We start from the raw sequence: 25418 nt of genomic DNA on the forward strand, positions 1-25418 counted from the left end.
AGATTACGAAGACTATGGCAGATCACAACACGATGGCTGTACATCATTCTGCAAATTGTCATTGCTTTCATTGCCTGTAATGTAGATTATTATTTGTAATTGACTACTTACACATTTTAGCATATAAAACTTCCCTTTGAAGCCAATATTATAGATTGATTCCATTATGGCTAAATTTGTATTCAATTTTTTTTCAGGAGACAAATAAAACACTTTTTTCATGAAAACCAGTTTTATTATTATTATCTTTTGTAACATTTTTAGTTCTTCAGAATTTATACTTTTAGATTCCAATTTCTAAATTTATGCTTCAATAAAATGACATTGAAGTTAATAATTTTTGTGTGAAATCGTTACATTCTAATTAGAAATAACGCAAATAAATTAAAAATCCAATTTTCTCAATCCCTTTTTCACAAAATGCACATTTGACTTGACAACACCGTAGGAACTTGCCGTGACATCACTCTCGCACCACAATATTTTCGACATTATAATCCCGACTGCAGCACAGAATACCACTGCCATCTAAACCATACGATGAGTTTTTACAATTCGGTCATGAATTCCTTTGAAAAAGAAGAAGAAAAAACGCTACAAATAATACGTTTTTTCGCATATAGAAAGGATTTTTAAAAAATACACTTACCAAGCCATTGTAGTTGTTTGTTACTCCAACAACAATCTGGACCATCATCAAAAAACTCCAAATCATGTGTGGTGTGTACTTTAAATTGTGGATCCTTGACTTGTAAACGTCAACGTTTACTTAAAATCGATTTCATTGATTCTTCATATTTGTCATGTAAATAGTCACCTTAAAAGAGGAAAGGGAAGTGGTGAATTAAAAAACTCAATGAAATAGTGGTGACTTTAAAGAATAGTAATTTAAACAATAAAAATTGTTTCTCTCAACAGCATAATATTATATGCATGATTCAACTAAATGTCCCTTGAATGGAATCTATTTTCTCATCTAGTCTTTCTTTCTCTCGGTGTCCACTATAGCTCAAAAAAATGTCCACTATATATTTTAAAAAAGTTCTCTTCAGAAAATATTCTCAAAAATTCTTCAAATTTAACTGTAAAATATTCACGCTTAAAGATATTTAGAAAACATTCTTTAAAGCACAAAAAGCATAAAGTTTTTTAGAAAAGATTTCTTTAAAATTCGAGGTTAGGTATGATCTATTTTTGGAAATTATCCCCTTTAAATAATAAATAAAAACCCCCAAGAAATTTGTCAAAAAATGTGGGACTAATTCCGTTTTGAACAAATTAATATAGCTATACTTAATATACATAAGAAAATATTTAAAAAATTCAATATAAATATCCTACAGGAAAAATTATTTAACTTACATTGCTACATATTTTGATTATACTATTCGAATCAACAGTAAAACATGGTCCAATATCCTAAACGTCATCATTGAAATTATTTTCATCATCGGTACTACCACGTTCGCTGGTATTGTATAAAGCAGAGTCGTAGGAATGATAATCACGATCACTTTTTAAATGTTGCTATAGTTGAACCACCTCCAGCACCTTTTTATTCTCCCCAACCTCCTGCACCGCTTTTTATTTATTTCGTTGTTTATAAAAGCTGATGTCGCTGAAAGTGGGTTAAGCTGTGTAAATGCCAGAAGACTTTCTGGATCGGACATATATTCTTGACAGCCCACTTCTCTCTGCAATTTTTGTAGCTGAATTAATCGTGCAATCATTAGTTGTGTCAACGATCATCATCACTCAGTCTAAATTTCAACCATTCTCAATGTTGTCTTTTTCGATCTCTTTGGCATTATTTGTTTTAGCTTCTTTTTCTTTTTTACCACATGATAATTCTTGTTCCAAACGACCTGTTGGGTATTCGAATTGTTGCCATCTCTTGATTGTCTAACGCCACAATTATTGGAAACAAAGAGACAAAAACCACCCACTGCATCTTTCGGCGATATTTCCAAGCTGCTCAGCATTTTTCCGTTTGCTTTCTTCGCGTAATTTTGTCAGGTAATCTGTAATAAAGAGAAATGTTAAACTTATTGTTAACCAATTTAACACATGTAGCGTAACAACTATGGCAAAATGTTGAAAACAAAGAAGTTAGTTTACAATTTTTATTCTTATGCAAAAAAGGGGAAATTTGAATTTTTGGAAATCCAATAAAATTAATGAATTATCAATTTAGACATTGTTATTGTGATGTCAATTGGCTAGGGTTTAGGCAAATAAGATGTTGTATGAATTCTTCTGTTGTTTGCTATAAATTCATTTGAAATTGTTGGCAGGAAATCGTTGTTATTTTTTTCATGTAAAATATCGGTATTAGGAGAAATTAATTTTATTGTCTTCATTCCTCACATTTTAACCGCATTTGGATGCAATCCAAAGAATCACATCCATTTGTCACATTTTAACAACATCCGGAGGCAGTTCAACGGAGTCGTGAAAAAGGCACTCCAATGAAAAAGGCACTCCGTTCACTACATTTTATTAGCAGTTGTTAGAGATCCCTACATGTACATAAATCAGTTTGTACATCTCTACAGGCGGCGGAATACATTTCCAAAAAGAGATAATCGTGTTAACATTTCCAAACATTTGTTAATACAAAGTAAATAATATTTAATTTGTGAACATTTTTCCGGTAACTCACGAGAAGAAAATTTCCCAATGGAGTGCTGTTGGAGTACATGTCGAAATCTTAACTGGTGATGGGAAGACAATATCAAACCCAATTAGCAGATGAAGCAAAAGCACTTAAGCTTAGATTAAATGAAGAGCGGAGGAAACACACATATTTGCGATTGAATTCAATAGAGAATTTTCATAATTTGTGTTAATTTAATAAAGTTATTAATATTTTTGTTTTACACAAATAATAAATGCATTTTATTTTGTTATTCAAAACACGTGCTCTGGACTGCCCCCTATTCTACCCCAAAGGGTCAGTTAAATGCAATGCCAAAGGGTCAGTTGAAATGCAGTGCCAAAAGTTCTGTTAAAATGCAATGCCAAAGGGTCAGTTAAAATGCGGTGCAATGGAGTGCTTCTTCCCGGGGTCACTCCCTTGTAAAAATCATGAGTGAAAATGCATAATTTGATGCACTTCCAAATCACTTGTACATATCATTTAACTGCCTCTTTGGAGGCAAACTTTTCGCTGGGGAATTAATTATACAGCATACGCACAACGCACAATATGCATAAACAAACAAGAGGAAGTAGTGATGAGCTAAAAATACCCAGCAAAAAGTTTGCCTCCAAAGAGGCAGTTAAATGATATGTACAAGTGATCTGGAAGTGCATCAAATTACGCATTTTCACTCATGACTTTTACAAGAGCGTGACTATGGAAAGAGACACTCCATTGCACTGCATTTTAACTGACCCTTTGGCACTGCATTTTAACTGACCCTTTGGCATAGCATTTTAACTGAACCTTTGGCATTGCATTTTAACTAACCCTTTGGCGTAGAATAGGAGGCAGTCCAAAGCACGTGTTTTGATACAGGCATTCTGCGGAAATTGTGCAAGCCATTACAAAATATCCCAGAACAAAAAAAAAAAAATGCATTTATTATTTGTGTAAAACAAAAATATTAAGAACTTTATTACATTAACACAAATTATGAACATTCTCCATTGAATTCAATCGCAAACATGCGTGTTTCCTCCGCTCTACATTTAATCCAAGCTGAACTGTTTTTGTTTCATCTGCTAAATGGGTTGTCTTCCCATCACCAGTTATGTTTTCGACATGTACTCCAACAGCACTCCATTCGGAAATTTTCTTCCCGTGAGTTACCGGAAAAATGTTCACAAATTAAATATTATTTAGCTTGTATTAACAAATGTTTGGAAATGTTAACACGCTTATCTCTTTTTGTAAAATGTATACCGCTGCCTGTAGAGATGTACAAACTGATTTATGTACATGTAGGGATCTCTAACAACTACTAATAAAATGTAGCGAACGACTCCGTTTGGACTGCATCCGGATGCTGTTAAATTGTGAGGAATTGGAGGGCCTTTTTCACGACTCCGCTGAACTTCATCCGGATATTGTTAAAAAGTGAAAAGTGGATGTGATTCTTTGGATTGCATACAAATGCAGTTAAAATGTGAGGACTGGAGTGCCTTTTTCCCGACTCCGTTTGAACTGCATCAAACCATGCCGTGACAGAACTAGTCCACATTGCACCACTTCCAATTTATTTTGCTGGGTATTTATTCACAGAGTAGAAAAACAGATGTAGGTATTAAAAGATTAAAAGGATAGAAAAACATAGCTTATACTTCCGGCTAAAAAAAATCATGTCCATATCCTATATATCGGTTTGGATTAATATACCCAGCGAAAAGTTTGCCTCCAAAGAGGCAGTTAAATGATATGTACAATTGATTGGGAAGTGCATCAAATTATGCATTTTCACTCATGATTTTTACAAGGGAGCGACCCCGGAAAGAGGCACTCCATTGCACCGCATTTTAACTGACCCTTTGGCATTGCATTTTAACTGAACCTTTGGCACTGCATTTTAACTGACCCTTTGGCATTGCATTTTAACTGACCCTTTTGTTTTGAATAACAAAATAAAATGCATTTATTAATTGTGTAAAACAAAAATATTAATAACTTTATTAAATTAACACAAATTATGAAAATTCTCCATTGAATTCAATCGCAAACATGTGTGTTTCCTCCGCTCTTCATTTAATCCAAGCTTAAGTGCTTTTGCTTCACCTGCTAAATGGGTTTGATATTGTCTTCCCATCACCAGTTAAGATTTCGACATGTACTCCAACATCACTCCATTGGGAAATTTTCTCCTCGTGAGTTACCAGAAAAATGTTCACAAATTAAATATTATTTAGTTTTTATTAACAAATGTTTGGAAATGTTAACACGATTATCTCTTTTTGGAAATGTATTCCGGTGCCTGTAGAGATGTACAAACTTATTTATGAACATGTACGGATCTCTAACAACTGCTAATAAAATGTAGAGAACGAAGTGCCTTTTTCACGACTCCGTTTGCACTGCATCCGGATGCTGTTAAATTGTGAGGAATTGGAGTGCCTTTTTCACGACTCCGTTGAACTGCCTCCGGATGTTGTTAAAATGTGACAAATGGATGTGATTCTTTGGATTGCATCCAAATGCGGTTAAAATATGAGGAATGGAGTGCCTTTTTCACGACTCCGTTTGAACGGCATAAAAACATGCCGTGAAAGAACTAGTCTACATTGCACTACTTCCAATTTATGTTGCTGGGTCCTTTTAATTTTACCCCTCAGTAATATTCATACGCCACAGGGTCATTGCGATTGCATGACTTGCATGGCGTAGAACCCTTGTACATTTTAAATTTCACAGTTTGTGCTAAAGTACAAAGGAGCGAAATTACAATTTTATACTGAATTAAATTTCAGAGTCTTATAAAACATAAATATTTAATTAAAACTCTAGTTTAGTACAAATAAAACGGAGAAAACAACAACAATAATAATAGCAACACACAACAGAAGCACGTACAAAATTTAATACAACTCCCTGTTTTGTTTAGCAAAATAAACATCTGCATTGCAGATAAACAACTCAATTTTTTGGTATATTTAGTTTTAAGGCAAACCAAAAAATAACGAAACAGAATTAACATGAAAAATACACAACAATAACAATAATAGTGACCGAAACAACAACAACTAAAATGTGCATAAAGTAACTAAACTTATTTTTAGTAGAAAGTTATCTGGATTTACACCAGCAACAACAGCATTGTATCTAGGAACAAGTTCGTAATTGTGCTATTTAAGTTCTTTGGCTTATTCAACTACTTATATAGCAATTACTTGTAGAACTGAAGACATAGGAACTTCAATTAAAGTAATAACTATGCAATTGAGGGCTATATTAAGAACTTAACCATAAAAACTTTTTTAGTTTTAGTTATTACCGATTCCGTTAAAAGTTAATGAATTTATTTAATTTGGTTATTTAGAAAAATTGGTAACATTGGTAAATCGGTTCAAAATTATTTGAAATTACAACGAAATTTATATTGTTCTGCTTATTACAGCAAAAACCAAACATACAACCGTGTCAGTGTTTCTCAATTAGAACATTGGTGGCGGTTTTATTGGGACAGCTGTTGCCATTTTGTGTTTTTTAATAGTCTAGCTTAATCGCATTGTTGTTTTTTAGTTTTACTTTTATAAAACAACAAATTTATTAGTGGAGAAAAATTGGCATTGTCCGCCAAGGGGTAAGGCAAGAAAGACTGTAGTTTCGATTCAACGACACATAACAGTGGAGAGGGTTTGTCTTGTTTTGCAAACACTTTCGTTGGGATTATATGAGGTTACCTAGGAAAAACTTATCATTGATATTTTTTCTTTGGTGACTCTTATATTTCGAGCCGATGATTGATGTTTGGGTATAAAAAGTTGTTCGCTGAAAAAGTTATTGAAAAACAAGAAAGAGAGGCCTATAGTCGGACGGGCCCGACCATGTGGTACCCTACACCAGAGACCTAGTCAGAAGTGCATATCGACACCATTTCTGGGGCCCAATGGACATATTTGAAGTTTGTTACAACGGTATCCTACACCACATCCTCTGGGCACTGTTTTCCACGGAATTTATTTTTTACGATTGCGACACGTTATGTTTTTAATGTAAATAGTAATTAATATTTTGCATCATTTATTATTGATATAATTTGTATCTAAGTAGAGACCAAGAGTTGGTTTTTCAAGTTGCGTGTTCGTAATCTGTTGGAATATGGCACCAGAATTTATTTTTCCCACAATAGTCAATTTCAGCCGTAAAAACTATCCGAAAATTTTTCAAAATTATTGTCATTTTCCTTTTACTTCGTGCAAAAATGTGTCAGTATTAAAATATTACTGCGAGCTGTATCGTGATTATGGTTACACTACACACAATTTAAACTGTGGGATACCTGAATATACTACGCTGTAACTATGTTGTCTGGCCACGTACAGCAGGATAATTGGCATAAATGGAAAGGTGAAGATTTAATCTTCTAAATATAAATTCAGGGAATAAAATACCGCCATTATTTAAAAATTTTACAAATTTTCACACAAAACTGTTGGTCGATTTCACCTGCTAAATATTATCTGATCATCATGGTAAATTACAGGTTTCATCTTTGTCGTAAACTCAAACCTTACTTAAAACATCGCGTCGATCAGGCCATCATTGTGACCTACAGAGCCGCTACAAAATCGGATAAAAATTGGTTTTTGGTCCATTTCACCACCTAAATATTTCACGATCACCACCAAAAATCAATCGTTTCTATTCTGGTGATCCATAATTGCGGCCTGGAGTTTCATTACAATTTTTAATGGGCGGGCGGACGGACACACATCTAAAAATCACTTTATCTCGTCGAGATATGAATTATGGTACACCACAATTTCGAAAAAAAAACAAACTTATAATAGCCTTTCCACATTGTGCATAAAAATGTTCATTTAGCTATTTCTTTCTCTAGAAATGTGCAAATATTATATATCTTCCAAAATAGGAAAAAAAGTGTAGTCTTTTGGGAGCACGCCACGCCCACAGCGTAAAATATTTTGACCCATTTTTTGGTTCACTTAGTTTCAATATGTTTACTACGGAATCCCATAAAAAACCTGGAATTTCTTCTGATTCCGACATTTTGTAGCATGGCAGGTAAATTCACTTCTACAAACAAAGCAAAACGATAAAGCAACCCACTTATACATATGTTAGACAGTAGTTTCGTACTTTAACCACTACCTTCATATAATTTGCATTAAAGGAGAGGTAAACAGTTGTTTTTTTTTTCAAGAAAATAAAAATGATCTTTCCCGACAAACAATATCTTAAATCATTTTTCGAAAACCTTTTTAAATAAACATCGTAGCATTTATTCTCTAGAAATTTATTTATAGAGAAAAATATATTTATTCCACAAAGTTTGCACTATCATAACCTTATTTATTTGTTGTTTTAATGACAACCTCTTCTATAGTCTTACTTACTTATTTAGTTGGCCCATTACAGAACATTTGTTCCATAGACCGAACTAAGAAAAGATCTCCATTCCTCTCTGTTTTTCGCTTGACTTTTTGGAATACCGCGCCTTTCCATTTCTTCATCCACTTGTATGCTCCATCGAAGCTTAGGCCTGCCGATTCTGCGTGCACCGCCTTGTGGCATGTATTCATACGCCTTTTTAGCGGGTTCATCATCGCTCATTCTCATGATATGGCCTAGCCAACGCAATCGTTGCATCTCGATACGTTTAACTATATTCATGTCTTTGTATAGCTTATATAGCTCGTGGTTCATACGACGTCGATATTCACCGTCAACGCAAATCGGCCCGTAGATCTTTCGAAGAATTTTCCTCTCAAACAAACCAAGCATTGCCTTATCTGCTTGCGCAAGTACCCATACTTCGGAGCCATACATTAGCACCGGTAGTATTAGCGTTTTGTATAGTGTTATTTTTGTTTGACGAGATGTGGCTTTGTTGGCCAATACAATTATTCTTCTTATTTCACAACTGATGTTGTTTGTTGTGTTTATGGCAGTGCCGAGGTAGACGAAGTCTTTAACTACATCAAAATTGTAGGTACCAACTTCCACAGTTGGTCCGAGCTCTATGGACGCTTTGCGCGTCGACACCATCAATTTGGTCTTTTCGCCGTTTACGGGCAGACCCACTTTCGCAGATTCTGCTTCCACCTTCCTAAAGGTATCAGTTACTTCCTTTACTGATCGCCCCATGATGTCTATGTCATCAGCATAGGCAAGTAACATGTGGCTATTGGTGTAAATTGTGCCATTTCGTTTGACATTTGCATCTCGTATTACCTTTTCCAGCAAAATGTTGAATAGGTCACACTAAAGGCTGTCTCCTTGTCTGAAACCTCTTTTGGTACAAAATTCTTCAGAGAGGTTATTTCCAATTTTAACTGAGGACCTAGTATCAGTTAAAGTCATCTTACAAAGCCGGATGAGCTTTGCGGGGATACCAAATTCAGACATTGCATGGAATACCTTTGATCGGAGGGGACTGTCGAATGCTGCTTTATAATCGACAAAAAGGTGAAATGTGTCGATCTGCATCTCTTGGGTCTTCTCTAGGATTTGCCGCAGGGTAAATATCTGGTCAATGGTGGACTTGCCAGGTCTAAAGCCACATTGGTATGGTCCAATTATTTCGTTGACCATTGGCTTTAGTTGTTCGCACAATATCCCTGACACTATCTTATAGGCAATAGGAGGGAGACTTATGCCCCTATAGTTGGAGCATACAGTCTTATCTCCTTTCTTGTGGACGGGACATAGGATGCTCAGGTTCCAATCGTCGGGTACGCGTTCTTCCTGCCAGATGGTGCCAACTAGCTGATGCATACACCTTATCAGAGCGTCGCCTCCGGTTTTAAACAGCTCGGCTGGTAAGCCATCGGCTCCTGCTGCTTTATTATTCTTCAGCCGGTTGATTGTTGTTTTTACCTCATCTTGGCCTCATCTTGGATCTGTGGTATCATCGTCTTCGCTACTATTGGATACCAGCAGATTGGAGAAATGTTCCTTCCATATCCTGAGCACGCTATCTGTATCTGTTACCAGATTACCTTGCTGGTCTCTACAGGAGGATGTGCCTCTACCAAAGCCATCTGTTTGATGTTTCACTCTTTGGTAGAATTTTCGGACTTCGTTCTGGCTCCTGTACATCTCGATTTTTTCACACTCCCGCTTTTCCATTTCTCTCTTTTTCTTGCGGAAAAGACGTTTCTCTTCTCTCCTTTTCTCCCGATATCTCTCTCGTGCGCTACGCGTTGCTACTGATTGTAAAGTAGCTCTATATGCCGCATTTTTCTCTTCGGTAGCAGCACGACACTCCTGGTCATACCATGAATTCCTTTGTGGAGGTCTCTGGAATCCAAGTATGGATTTTGCGGCTGTTTGCATGGAGTGGGCAATATGTTGTCATTGTGTTGGGCTATTGGGCTAGTTGAGTGGAATATGCTGTGGCTATCTGTTGTGTTTGCAGCCTATCGATGTCCAACTTCCGCGTTGAGTCTGTTCGTGCTTTATTTGCAACGTTTAGACGGGTACGTACCTTTGCTGCAACAAGGTAGTGGTCCGAATCAATGTTTGCGCCTCGGAACGATCGTACATCCAACACGCTCGATGAATGTCTTCCATCTATCACAACATGATCAATTTGGTTTCTTGTTTTCTGATCTGGAGACAGCCAGGTGCCCTTATGAATATCGAGATGATTAAATCTGGTACTGCTAACTACCATGTTTTTTGCAGCTGCAAAGTCATCAGCCTCATACCATTCACTGTGGAGACTGAATTTCCCGACTGTTGGGCCAAAGATATTCTCCTTTCCAATTTTGGCATTAAAATCGCCTAGAATGATTTTAATTTCATGGGCAGGGCAACGGTCATATGTTTCTTCTAAGCGCTCGTAAAATATATCTTTGGTCTGTTCGTCCTTGTCTTCAGTGGGAGCATGAGCACAAATAAAGCTGATGTTGAAGAATTTATCTTTTATTCGAATTGCAGCAAGTCTTTCATTTACTGGGGTGAAGCTGGATACCAGATGTTTTAGTCTCCGACTAACTACAAATCCGCAACCAAACTCATGCTTTACGTCATGGCAGCTATAATACAGTGCGTCACCTTTAGGTGTTGTTGTGACGCCTTCCCTAATCCATCGTATTTCCTGTATGGCAGTAATATCGGCCTTGTACTTTTCAAGTACGTCTGCCAATGCGAAGACTGCACCTTCTCTATAAAGAGTGCGAACATTCCAGGTGCAGATTCGCAGATCATGGTCCTTAAAACGTTTGCGGGGTTCGTCAACTTTAGAGGGGTTTGTTTTTCTTTTCTTTCGTTTTTTCATAGTAGGATGTTTTTTCTAGGGGAGGGTTACTAACCCGACGCCCAAACCCAAGTTTTTAACGTTCTTACGGGCGAACGCGCGGCACATGTTAGCTCACTACCTTTAACGGGTGTTAAAGGCAGTTCCCCAGGTGACACCACGGGGAGGTCAGTGTCCACTTGAGATGAAAGAGGGACCAAGATAAATCCTGGGCTTTGCCATGTTAAAACCGGTCAGGACGGTTCCTTGGTATCTTCCATCCCCTACGTCACCCCCTCTTCTATAGTCACATCAAGTATTTTCAACGCCCAAAATAGTTTCGTTTGCCTATAGAAAGAATTGAAATTAGATACAACATACACAATAAATATTTGTTATGCCATTTTGCGACACTTCATGGCATCAAATAGTGCCAAATGATGCCATTTATTTGCCTCAATCATCGAACCATTTTGAGGAAATGAAACATGTGTGTGGGAATTCTATTGCCCGTTGTGTTGTGTTTGGCCACACAAAAAAGTTTTCATCACGGTATTATTGTATCAAATCTATGTTCATCCTCCATGTTTATTGGAATAATGGTATTTTTCGGTTTGGAGAATTGTAAATATGTACAAGAAGTGACCCAAATTATATTTAAAATTCATGTCAATAGAGTTGCTCTGGAGTGTCCTAATGGAATGAAGAGGCAACAACGCGTTTTGACTTTCATGCAAAAACCAAAAAACAAGAATGTAATACCCATTAAACAATTCACATTGGCAGGAAACTCGATCAGCACTAGCATCAACACAAAACGAAATGTATTTCACATTCGAAATGGCGCAAACAGAAATCTGAGCAGTGCGGAATGTCGTTTTTTATTGTATTTTTTTTAAGAATTCATTTAACTTTTAAGGTATGAAACGAAACGCTACAAAGTTTCTGCTACTTAACGCCCAAGTAGGCTTGTTTTGTCTATATTTTGAATGAAAAAGAGCGTAAAACATAAATAAAATAAGTCCCAGTTATGTTTTCGCAGATGCAAAATAAATTAAATAAATATATTTATATGTAATTTCTGTAAGAATATGTATGGTACTGATGCTACCAAGTTAAGCATTTTGCAACCTTTATGGAATAAGAGTAGGTCAGTTGTGCGTATAAGTATTTTATTATAAGAATCATACGCCACACCGTGTGAATTGCGTTGCCAAAAACTGCTGAAATTTTTACATATTTTTTTCAATTTTATGAATGTCTCCACTATTACACAAAATATACATTATTGTCTTGAAAGATTTTTGTAAACTGACATCCCTAATTGTTCCATACGACATTTGTCAACTATCAGATGCAGTTTGAACGGATTCTTCTGGTCCGTGCTCAGATAGAGAATAAACCTAGGCCATGGTTCTGCTCCGTTTGACACAGTCTTATCCACCATAAATCGTAAAGTGTATACCATAAATGGGTATTCTGATGTATAAATTCAGTTTTGAGGGATTCCATGGAAGGCAAAAATATCGTTGGTGTTTTTTGGTCAATTCTTTTTTTTGATTTTATAGATACAACTTCTTTTTTCATAGGTTTTATATCATTATTTTTTCTTCTTAAGTGTGAAAAAAAGCTTTAGAAATGTTTTTCTTCGTGCTCTAGGCTGCTTAGAAGATAGCGAATGCATTTCCGTACATCCATCTGTGGTAATCACTCTATCAATCAATCAAAATTGAGATAGGACGCTGATATTTTAGAAAGATGCGTCTTTTGTTTGGCAGGTAAATTTCAAAGATGGACTATATCTACTCACGTTTTGGTATAGTTTAAGTATAATTGTGCTTTCAGAGTACCTAGTGAACGGATTTTTTTTGAACGTGGGTTCTTGTTTTGGTATTGACGTTTGTAGCTACATTCTCATCGAATTAGATAAACTTGGTATTTGTGGTTCCCAGTGATTAGAAAACTTATCCACCTATGTTTGCTGGCATTGCTACTTTCGTAAGAGAAAGAAAACGTATTATACCATAAAAGTTCAGAATACAAAGTTTTTGGTGGAGGGTATAAGAACTTAACGATTTTTTACTTATTCTTCCTGGTTTAGGTGAGGGCACGGAAATGAAAACCAATTTCAAACTACATCAATATATTGAGAGAAAAACAAGTAAAAGAGGGTTATAGTCGTAGAAGGCCGACCATGTGATACCCTACTCCACTACCCCTGGGCAACAGTTTTTCCCGGAATTTTTTTCAAATGATTTGCGACATATTTCATCCTTCCCGTCATACATACGTATGTTTATATACATACATGATAACATACCAGAGATATAGCACACCGTCATTGCTGGAAACATAAGGTTTTAATTTCCTTATTATATAGTGGACAATTGGACCTTTTATGATTACATATCATTAAAAACAGAGGACTTTTAGAAATAGCCTTCGGTAATCGATCAATGAAAAAATTCCAATATCCCGATGTATTACATTACTTTCTTTTTTTCAAAGCCAGCACATAAAGTCCAAGACCCCGTACAGCATTGTAATTTGAATCAATTTAAAAGCCTGGGAATTTTTCTATCATGATTGCGACATTTTGCACCAAGAAAAGTAAATGTAGTTCTGTACAAAATAATCAAAACAATAAAATAATCCACTTATATGGTGTATAGTAGTTCAGTTATCTAACCGCTACATTGATGTATTTTTCGTCATGGAAGAGTTAAAGAGCTGATTTTCAAGTTTCGTTTTTGTAATTTGCAGGAATATATATTCCCTAAGAAATAAAATGTAGACCAAAAAATTTAATTTGGATTGGCAATTTCGCCCGCTAAATTATTGGCATATTCCCTGTATATGCTAGACTGTTACTCTATTATTTGAGTACATACATCAGCATAATTGGAATCTATGAAAAGGTCGAGAAATATGACTCACGTGGGCGGAAGGTGTCTACCAGTAATAAAGATAAAAAATATATATTAAAATATTTATAAATTTCCACACAAAAGTTTTGGTCCATTTTAGCAACTAAACAGTATCTCATCATCGTGTTAAAGTGCAAGCTTCTTCTCTGTCTGTCACTCAACACATATTTAATATTTCGCGCTTATCGGACAATTATAGCTAAAAAATCGGATAAAAATTTTGTTTTTGGTCAATCTCAACCAATGTTTATTGTTTTATTATTCGCTTTTTTCTCGTCGAGATATGAATTTTGGTATACTGCATGGGGGGGTCTAGGACGAATATTTGGAAAAACAAACTTATTATACCCTTCCCACATTGTTGAGTAGGGTATGCATACCACCACCTCTCGTTGCTACATAATTAGAGATGGTATTTATGGGTATTTATTTGGGTATTTACTGCATTGAATCGCCAATACAACATCATACACCCTATTTCTGGGTTTAGGTTGTGAAATCGTTTCAAAATGGGTAGTTTTACTATACTTTAAACAAGTGGGTAAATACTTGGGTAAATACCCGAGTATTGACCTAAACCTTGGGTTAAAACTCTTTAACTACCGAACCACTTGACGTAGGCTGACGAAACATCTGGTATTGAAAATGGGGTCTCTGGGTCAAGGTATTTTTTACCTACTAGCCACATTTTACAATCATATGTCTGTAACTTAGCTCAGGCAGTTCATTACTATAAATTCTGTTGAAATAAAAAATAGTAAAATTTTGGCAGCATCCGTCAAGTTATTCGACATTTAAAGAGTTTTTGCCCAAAATTTGGGTAAATACGCGAAATCGGGGTTCCCTTATATGGGGCTATTAGAAAACGTGGACCTATGTTGACAAATTTATGCAAGGATATTTTGTACATATTGAGAACTTACTGTCCCAAATTTCAGCCAATATGGTTGTAAAATGTGGCTAGTAGGTAAAACATACCTTAAATCAGGAGATACGGTTTTATGGGTGCTATATCAAAACATGGACCCAGAGACCCCAGATGTTCTCTTGATATAAGTAAGATTTGTGTCAAATTTCGTCAGCCTACGTCAAGTGGTTCGGCAGTTAAAGAGTTTTTACCCAACAGTTGGGTAAATACTCGGGCATTTACCCAAGTATTTACCCACTGGTTTAAAGTATTGAAAAACTATCCATTTTGAAACAATTTCACAACCTTAACCCAGAAATAGGGTGTAATATGTTGTATTGGCGATTCATTGCAGTAAATTCCCACAATGGGTATTTACCCGGTATTTACCCAATTTACACAATTTACGGGTATTTACCCACCGTCCATCTCTATACATAAATCTTTATTCATATTACAAAGCATTATGTTAACTAGCGTCACATGCGGAGAAATTATGGCCCAAGGTTTCCGTCATAATATTTTTATCTTATGATATGTTTCCACAGTTTTCTTCCACGAAATATAATACATACATATTTTCCCACACACTTGCATTAACTTCCTTACGTCTTACTCACACACAAGACTATGTTTAGCACAAATGTACTGTGGCACCAAGCTCATATTTATGGCAATTTAGTTTGTAAACATCCTTTACAAGTAAAATTTATGCTTAAATAAGGATCTCATATACGAAAAGGTAAAATTATGTTTGTTTATTTACATCCTTTGACTTCGGTAGACAGACGACAATCATAGTAAGAAGATGGTTGTTTTTCTATGCATCCATTATTTTCAATGTCAGCAATCACTGACATATCATCTTAACAAGGTGTCAAGTAGGTTAGTTTGTTATTTTTGTATTTTTTTCTGCGTTTTACTTTTAATCTTATCATTAGGATTAGAGACCAAGTATAACATTATTAAATCAGGAAACGTATGAAATGGTGAATACGTATTATCACTAATAAGAATATGGGTAATTTGTTAGTTTTTACAGGAGTACAGGTGTTACACCTAAATATATGCACATAACCTAGATTATCCATGAAATAGGATTTTGCTAATGTAACATTTTTTCTTACTTTCCTTTCTATTTTCTAATAGGCTTTACTTTTTTTTATGGTCTATGTTGTCTTTCATAAGATTTCATATGCATTGCTGTTGTTGGTCTTTACTAGGTTTATTATTGTTATTATTTTGATTATATTTTGAGGAAGATTGCGATGTTAACAAGCGGAAAAAGGGCACATATTAAACAGCAAACATACAAAACTACGTATATATGTACGTCAGCCTCGCTATAATTGCAAGGAAACATTATGGTTGGAATGCAAAAACGGGCGCACTCTGTGTTATACTGGCACAATTTTGTGTATTTCAAATAAGTGAGAACATAAACATTAACCCTCAATGTTTTGGAACACCAAACAGTCCAATATATCTCCCACAATATACAATACAGTATGAAGTGAATATTGGAATGAGATTTAAGCGACTGGACAAACAAACCAGCAATGTGGTAGTTCTTTGCTGTTAAATCCTCGTCATTATTTAAATTTCACAACCCAGGTATATTGCAATATTTATACTTTATTTAATTTGCTTGTTTACTTTCATTTAAAAATTTTAGCTTAACTCTCTGGAAATCTCAAGTGAAAATTATCGTGGAGAAGTTTTGTGAGCACTGGGAACCTAAACCAAATTACAAATTACAGGTTGTTCGGTCAACAAATGTAGCTAAATCCCTCAAAATACCGAAAATTGGGAGGTATCGTTATATGGGAGCTATACCAAAACATTTACCTATGTTGACAGTTTTTGGTGGATATATATTGTGACCACTGGGAACCTCAAATGTTACATTACAAGTAGGTCGGTACAAAATTATAGCTAACATCCGCACAATACCTAAAATAGGGACGTACCCTTATGTGGGAGATATACCAAGACATTAACCTATGTTAGCAATTTTTAGTGGAGAAGTTGTGTGAGTTCTTTCAAAAATGTATCTTAAATCCTTAAAATACCGAAAATCGAGAGATCTCGTTATATGGGGGCAATACCAAAGCATAAACCTATGTTGGCAATTTGTTGTGGAGAAGTCTTAAGAGTTCTGTAAAAATGTTGCTAAACCTCAAAATACCGAAAATCAGGAGGTACCTTTACATGGGGGCTATATCAAACCATGGACCTATGTTGACCATATTTGGTGGAGATACTTTATGACCACTGGGAACCTCAAAATTTAAATTGCAGGTAGTTCGTCCAAAAGTGTAGCAAAAATCTGCAAAATACCGAAAATTGGGAGGTACCGTTATATGGGGGATATACCATAACATGGGCCGATATAGCCCATCTTCGAACTTGACCTGGCTATGGAAAAAAGAAACTCGGCTGCAAAAATATAGCGTTGTAGCTCAATTATTGCGGTCGTTAGAGTATTTACCAGAGACGGACATGGCCACATCTACTCAGAATTTTGCCCTGATCAAAAATATATATAATTTATATGGTTGCAAATGATTATTTCAATGCGTTACAAACGGAAGCATATGTATGGATCAGAAGGATAGGTACAGTCAAAATTGCTAATAGCGTCGGTCAAGGGACCGACCAAAATCGGACGCTATAAGCGATAGTCGTTATAAACGATATTTATAAAAGATGTGAAATTATATTATGTATAGTGACTTTTGGGTATAAATACGTTGTTTTATTAAGTAAGTAAATAAATTCAATTCAATTTTTCAAAATAATAAAAAATAACAATATTCAATTTATTATTCAGCAGATATATTACGTGAATATAGGTTACGGATCTATTTAAAATAGACCGTTATTTTAGTTTGGGATTTTGAATTCCAAAATAGGTTTTAAATTTAACTCAGATCTGAGTTTAGAAAGGGTTTACAAAACACATTCATTGCTTGTAAAATTTTCTGACTAAAAAAATTTTTGAAAAATTTCTACAGCTAGACACGCCTCTGACCCTGACGGTAATTGTAATTCTTGTTCTGTAGTATCCTCAATTTCTTCTTTAGAATTGCCTTTGCGTATGTTTGGTATTTTATTGTTGTTTTATATACAAACAAAATAATGAGAGAAATTTTTCTTCTTCGTATTGCTCGACGTTAGCAAAATTCAAATATTTCGCAAAAATCCGACGTTACAACAGATATGACGTTATAAGCGATAGCGTTTTATTTTTATTTGTGTGGAATATAAAGGGCAGAAATTCGGGACTTTAGATTTCGTCGTTATAAGCGATATGCCGTTATAAACGACGACGTTATAAGGGATTTCTACTGTACTTTTGTGCAAGGTACTTTTTGACCGATTTTCACAAATTTTTGTAGGATTCGTTTTTTAGACACAACAATGAACTGGTAAAGTTTTTTCATCGATTGGAAAATAATTGTGGCCTGTAGAGCAATTTCGCCTTTGGCCCCTACACAAGGTATTATGGAAGTGAAGATCGGTCAGGGGGCAAGGGTTATCGTTTACCGATCATCATAAACTTATGTGGACATCTTTTTTAGCCACAATAATGAACTGGTAAAGTTTTTTCATCGATTGGACCATAAATGCGGCCTTTACAGCATTTTCGTGAAAATTGACCTTTAGCCCCATACAAATTACTATAGAAGCAAAGATCCCCCCGTGGGCACGGGCTAAGGTTAAGCGATCGCCATAAATTGCATATATAAAGTTTTTGGATCAAATGGAAAAAACTTAGGGGGTAGGCGTTTCAAAAAACAATTTTGTTTTTTTTGAGCAGCCCTAATGCACACACATACATATATACGAGTAGGTACAACACATATGTACATTTGTGAATTTTTTTGACGACATTTTAATAAAACGTTATTGGGAAATTATCTCGTTAGTCGACCACTTGAGCAGTGTGGTAGGATGCAATCTATTCAAATGTGAGGTATCAATTACCACACATGTGGATGTCACTAAGTCATATACATAATTATTACGGCTCTGTCAGTTGTCATTGTCATTGCAAATCCGAGGTGATACACTCCTATGTGCAATTATAGCCCAAAAACTTATTACCAAAATAATTGGAACATTTGTACTTTTTCTCTATGATGAACAAATTTTGGTTTTAGTTATTGCTGCACTATTTTACCCTGTCATTATTGTCGTTTCATTTAAAGTGATGTGTGTGTGATGAGGGAGATGACAAAAAATATAGTCAAATCCTTTTCTCGTCCTTCCTTCAATGCGGTCATATAACAATCTATTTGATATTTGGGTCGGTTTGTGGCCATATTTGGCGCAGTGGGAGTTGGAGTGGTCTGTTGCTCTGTTGGAATGCAGCGAATGGTGGTATTATGTTTTGTACCGACAAAAAAGAAAAATGCCGCATAGACATGTGCGACATATGAAAGCTTGCTTAAATTTGTCAGAGTGAAGATTAGGCTGGGTCGATTTGTGTGGAAGGAAAAAACCTTAATAGGCCCTTCGCGTTTCTGATTCCTGGGATTGAACTGAGCAAAAAAGTCTACTGGACCATATGTCTACGATGAAAATCGAGCCTCCCGATTTTGACTTTAAGTTTTTTATCTACGTTTTTTTGACATCTTGGCATATAACAGCCAAACCATTGAGATTTTCGAGCCACCACAAAGACAAAAATTGTTGCCAAGGTAGTAAATAAGAACTCTCTAATACATCGCTAAAGCATTGGAACACTTTTTCAGGCAGTTTTGGTCTTGAGAACGTGCAAACTTTTCGGAAAATGTCGATAAATGGCACTTTGCTACAAAAGTTGACCAGAAAAATATTCAAGCGTTCTGATGCAAAATTCCATCGTGTTGGGATCCGTGGAGAACAAAAATGCCTTTAGTTCGTTTGGGTCACTTCGTTTTATTTTTTTATAACGGTAAAGGTAGTGAAAATCTAGATTTCTTATATTTTCAAATTTAATATCTTATTTTTTCCACAACGGGTGAATAATATCTCTTGAATACGCTATTATTGCTTCAAATCGGTTAACAAATGGCTAAGTTATACTGGTTTATGTCTGAAAAACCCCACAAAAAACCTATAACTGAATTTCTCATAATTTTCAAAAATATAATGTTTTTTTGTTTTGTTCAATATTTATTTTGAAAATTGTGAGAAATTCAGTTATAGGTTTTTTGTGGGGTTTTTCAGACATAAACAACTATAACTTAGTCATCTGTTAACCGATTTAAAACAATAATAGCTTATTTTCGATTGTTTGAGTGGAGTATTCCCCCATTGGCTCAACTTCATTTATTACCCTCTATTACAGAGAGTAATGTTTTTCAAAACGAACTGACAGTGTTGTTTGAAAAACATTACTCTCTGTAATAGAGGGTAATAAATGAAGTTGAGCCAATGGGGGAATACTCCACTCAAACAATCGAAAATGAGATTGAACTTCAACAATAAACAAAACAAACAATAATAGCTTATTTAAAAGATATTATTCACCCCTTTAAAAGGAAGAACGATCAAAAGAAATCCGTTGTGCAAAAAATAAGATATACCCGCTTAAATTTGAAAATATAAGAAACCCAGCTTTTCACTACTTTTACCCGTTATAAAATAATAAAACGAAGTGACCCAAACGAACTAAAGGCATTTTCGTTGTCCATGAATCCCAACACGATAGAATTTTGCATCAGAACGCTTGAATATTTTTCTGGTCAACTTTTGTAGCACAGTGCCATTTATCGACATCCGAAAATTTGCACCTTCTCAAGGCCAAAACTGCCTGAAGGAGCGTTCCAATGCTTTTGCGATGTATTAGAGAGTTCTTAATCACTGTCTTGGCTGGAAAAAAAAACTTTAAGTCAAAATCGGGAGGCTCGATTTTCGCGGTAGACCTATGGTCTAGTGGACTTTTTTGCTCAGTTCAATCCCAGGAATCAGAAACGCGAAGAGCTCATTAAGGTTTTCAAATCGCCCCGGCCTAGTGAAGATATTAAATACTCCATTTGTAGCAATCAAAAGCGAACAGCATAAAGGATTTCTTTGCCATGCATATGTATTAAAATTAAGATAGTTTTTTGGTTTTTTCTTATTTTGTAGTTGATTGAATTTTGTTGAGTGAGAATGTGCATCAACCACGGGTACGTATAGTTCTTTCGAAGTTACATAAAGATAAGTTCGACCATGAATATGAGGTTTGATGGTACCGGCATACAAGGAATGTAGCTATGTATGGTGAGAATATATATTTATTCATTGACCACAGAGTATTGTATAATAATGACTAAGAATCCATGTTTTTGTTTGGCCAATACAGGGTTGCCAAAGTCAATGAAATTTAAAAAAATTATAATCCTATAGACATTTTTAATACATTTTACTCGAAATGATGCCGAAATATATTGCATTCTACTTCGTTGCGTGATTGATCCCAGGTTGGCGTTTTGGTTGGTTTTGACAGTGCTTCCCTCCTTCAGATGTCCCGAACAAACAACGTTAAAACACTCGCAGAAGGCGACAAAGTGCGCTTGCAGAGGGCGACAAAGTGAGCTCGAACCCCATTACAGAATCTCCTGAAATTGCTGAAGACCCAAAAAAAAAAAAAAAACAGAAAGGTATATATATCAAAGAGTCTGAAACAATAATCTTCTCCGATTGCCGGATCATATCACTATCTTTCAGGCGGAAGTCCGAACGATTACAGGGCGTCTAAACTACTCTAACGCTATCACGAACCCAACCCCCGTAAACATCCTAACGTACAACACATAACAAACACATAACAAAAACAAAGTAAGAAAAGTCTATAGTCGGACGGAGCCGACCATGGGATACCCTATACCACTATTCCTGGACAATCGCTCTCCACGGAACTTCTTTTCAATGATTGTGAAAATTTAATTATCAAATATCAGAGATGTAATGTATAATACTTATGACCAAAACCAAAAAGTTATCTTGAATGACAAAGACATTTTTGTAGCAAGAAAGGAAAATGTAGTTCACACAAACTAAAATGTAATGAAACCCACTTATGTAGTACTACTACTTCCGTTGTTTAACCGCTACGTTATTGAAATTTTTACCAATTTCACACAAAAGTTTCAGTCCATTTAACTCGCTAAGTATTATCTGATCTTCACGTTGGTTTGTACGCTTCTTCTTCATCATAAACTCAAACTTTGTTTAAAATTTTTCGGGTTATTATTTTGACCTTCAGAGCCGCTACAAAATTGGTTAAAATGTTGTTTTTGGTCCATTTCATTCCCTGAACATTTCACGATCATCACCAAAAACTTTGTGCCCGATTTTCACAAATTTTTGTAGGATTCGTTTTTTATACACAACAATGGACTGGTAAAGTTTTTTCATCGATTGGAAAATTATTGTGGCCTGTAGAGCGATTTCCTGAACATTCGCCTTTGGCCCCTACACAAGGTATTATGGAAGTGAAGATCGGTCAGGGGGCAAGGGTTATCGTTTACCGATCGTCATAAACTTATGTAGACATCTTTTTTAGCCACAATAATGAACTGGTAAAGTTTTTTCATCGATTGGACCATAAATGCGGCCTTTACAGCATTTTCGTGAAAATTGACCTTTAGTCCCATACAAATTACTATAGAAACAAAGATCCCCCCGTGGGCACGTTAAGCGATCGCCATAAAATTGCATATATAAAGTTTTTGGATCAAATGGAAAAAACTTAGGAGGTAGGCGTTTCAAAAAACATTTTTGTCATTTTTGAGCCGCCCTAATGCACACGCATACATATATAGGTACAAGACATATGTACATTTGTGAATTTTCTTGACGACATTTTAATAAAACGTTATTGGGAAATTATCTCGTTAGTCGACCACTTGAGCAGTGTGGTAGGATGCAATCTATTCAAATGTGACCAATGACCACACATGTGTATGTCACTAAGTCATATACATAATTATTACGGCTCTGTCAGTTGTCATTGTCATTGCAAATCCGAGGTGATACACTCCTATGTGCAATTATAGCCCAAAAACTTATCACTAGACATCGGATTTTGCATATTTGCATATTTTTTAATAATAAAGATACGAAGATTCTGTTTGGACCAAAATTCGTTTCAAAGAAAACTGAATTAAATGGCAGGGTCATATTTTGTATTTATTTTGCATATTTGCATATTTTGCATATGCACAAAATATGCAAAAAATATGCAAAATATGCAAAAAATATGCAAAAAATATGCAAAATATGCAAAAAAATATGCAAAATATGCAAAAAATATGCAAAATATGCAAAATATGCAAAAAAATATGCAGAATATGCAAAAAATATGCAAAATATGCAAACAGATTTTGGCGGAAAATTGTCATTTAAAGTTGGAAAAACCATCAAAACATGCTTAAAGTGTCCTAAACTAAGACTGTTGACCGTTTAATGTCGATTTTTTTCAGCAGATTATTATGTTATTGAGACCGTTTACGATAGTGTGGTGTAGGGTATAAAAATGTGGTATCGTAATACCATTTTTTTATTATTAAACTATGCAAAAATATAAAATTTGATAAAATATCGAACGTTTTATGTAAAATTCAATATTTTCTTGGTCTTAATTTGTAGCATTTGGCTGGATTTAACTCAAAGGAACAAATCAATCTCGGATTTTTTTTAGACGGAGAGCCGCCTAAACCTTTTTGCATTGTTGATAGCCAAAGTTTGAGCACAATTGGAATATGTTAACACGTGAAAATCTCAATTTTTTTGCTATTTGGCGACTTCGACGACCCATATATGTGGAACGGTTAAATCTATTTGCCCGTATCATGCATTAAATTAAAGTAATAAAAGTACAACACAGTAGGTAAGTGTTACTGAATTCGAGATAATAAAGTCAATGTCCCGAAAAGGCCTTAGGGCAAAAATTGTTAGGGCGAAGATCTATTTTAATTTTATTTTAATTAATTTCTCGTTGGAGTCAAGCTTAATGACCGATGATGTTTGCATGTGAAAAAGGAAAGCCGAAGATTCGGACCCGCACAATCACCATTATGTGACATGTTTCGCCTTTTGTAGAGTCTCATCAGACATATCGGCCGTGGAATGGCTTCGCTATACATCAAACATTTCCTTTTTCAAATGCAATTTTGTTTTTACAAAGATGGACATTTGTACATTCATTGTATGGCTTCAATGACAAACGCTTACATAATGTGGTCTTGGAGCCATCTGGGTATAGATGACAACTTGGTGATGAACTCGACTCCTTGCTATGTAGCTCACAATTTTCAAGTTGTTTACCATCCTTTACCCCTCCTGGGGTAAAGTTAAAGTTTAATCTCTTGAACAACAATTAAGTCTCACTTGTAATTATGCTTGGTAAACCTTTTCCTAGGAATATTAGCAGTTTATTTTTCTAAGTTTTAATCGAATATTTCTGGAGAAATGTCTATCTTTGCTTTGCTACGATTTTTGTCGTCTTTTGGATCTTTACGGTGTTTTACACTATCAGATCAAACAATGCCAGGCAAATAATTTCATGAATAATGTACCACATATGATTTATCATTTTATTCTTTCCTTTATCTGTTTGTGAATGCCTTTCGTATTAAGTAAATCTGCAAAACCGCATGGTTTAGGTCTTGTTTTGGACCTAAAAAATCGCAGACTATTCTAATAGAAATCGCTTGAATATGTTTGGTTCATGTCCGGATGTGCTTCCAAACTTGCAGTCAAAAATCCCTCTCAATAATTTTTCTAGCAAGTTTGAACAGTGGTACAAAAGCTCTCGACCTAATATCTGCTCGAGCTGGTGAGACCCCATTATTCTAGGCATTTGTACACTGCTAGTTCTTGTTTCTCCCATGAGCTACTGTCGGTTTCAGGAACGCCTAGGAGTTGTTCTTTACCTCCATTGAAAGGATAAAATTATTTCTTTCGAAATGGAAGCTTTAGTAAAAGGTTTCCTAATTACTTTTACATAAAACTGTGTACACATTATTCGCATAAAATGTACTGGAAATCACATTTTTTATAATAAATTTTTGTGGATTTTTTTTAATTTTTAACAATTGAAGTTGATTTTTACTAACTTCGCCATCCTTCGCCAAATTTTTTGAAGAATCTTCGAAATAGTGTGAAGTCTACAAAAAATTTGGTTCCAGCTGCATATATTAGCATTTCCGTGTGTGACATTAAAAATACTGACGATGTCTCTGGTCGTTTCAGTGAATATTTCGTATTACTGTATCTCAGTATCTTCTTTGTTTTGTGTTTTAATTGTTTGTTTGATTTTTTCTTTAAATATTTAGACATTTTTGTTTTAGCATCTACTTATGAGTGTATTTTTTACATTTGTATATTTTTGATATATGTATGATGCTACATAAAATATGAAAAACAAGTAAAAATGTAAAGTTCGGTAGCACCGAACTTTTTTATAACCCCTACCATGAAATATTCTGTCCTCAAATGGAATAATTTGTTTCCGTTCCTGTCCATGATACCAGACGGAGGCGTTTTTTGACCACTAACAACTCACAATAACAAGTTACAACCAAGTCGAACCGAAAATGTAGATAAAAAACCTCAGAATAAACGAATCCTGGAGCTAAGACCACAATTTTTGGCGCAGAAGGTTTTTGATCATTGAGAACTCTAAATGGCAAATTACAACCAATTCGG

The 25418-nt window shown here is 35.2% G+C and overlaps 1 long non-coding RNA gene across 2 annotated transcripts in view; it reads right to left on the bottom strand.

Annotated features, from left to right (window-relative positions):
* Window positions 1-213: 213 nt before the first annotated feature.
* LOC141405197 (uncharacterized) overlaps window positions 214-25418 on the bottom strand; it is a 177445-nt gene continuing 152240 nt past the window's right edge. For both annotated transcript variants that reach the window (XR_012413159.1, XR_012413160.1), the window contains 3 exons: window positions 1363-2021; window positions 650-817; window positions 214-569 (listed from right to left, as the gene is read on the bottom strand). This is a non-coding gene — a long non-coding RNA (uncharacterized lncRNA). The remainder of the gene's footprint in view (window positions 570-649; window positions 818-1362; window positions 2022-25418) is intronic.

Source organism: Musca autumnalis, unplaced genomic scaffold (assembly GCF_047663935.1).
Source record: "Musca autumnalis isolate F117 unplaced genomic scaffold, ASM4766393v1 scaffold_5, whole genome shotgun sequence".
Lineage (NCBI taxonomy): Eukaryota > Metazoa > Arthropoda > Insecta > Diptera > Muscidae > Musca > Musca autumnalis.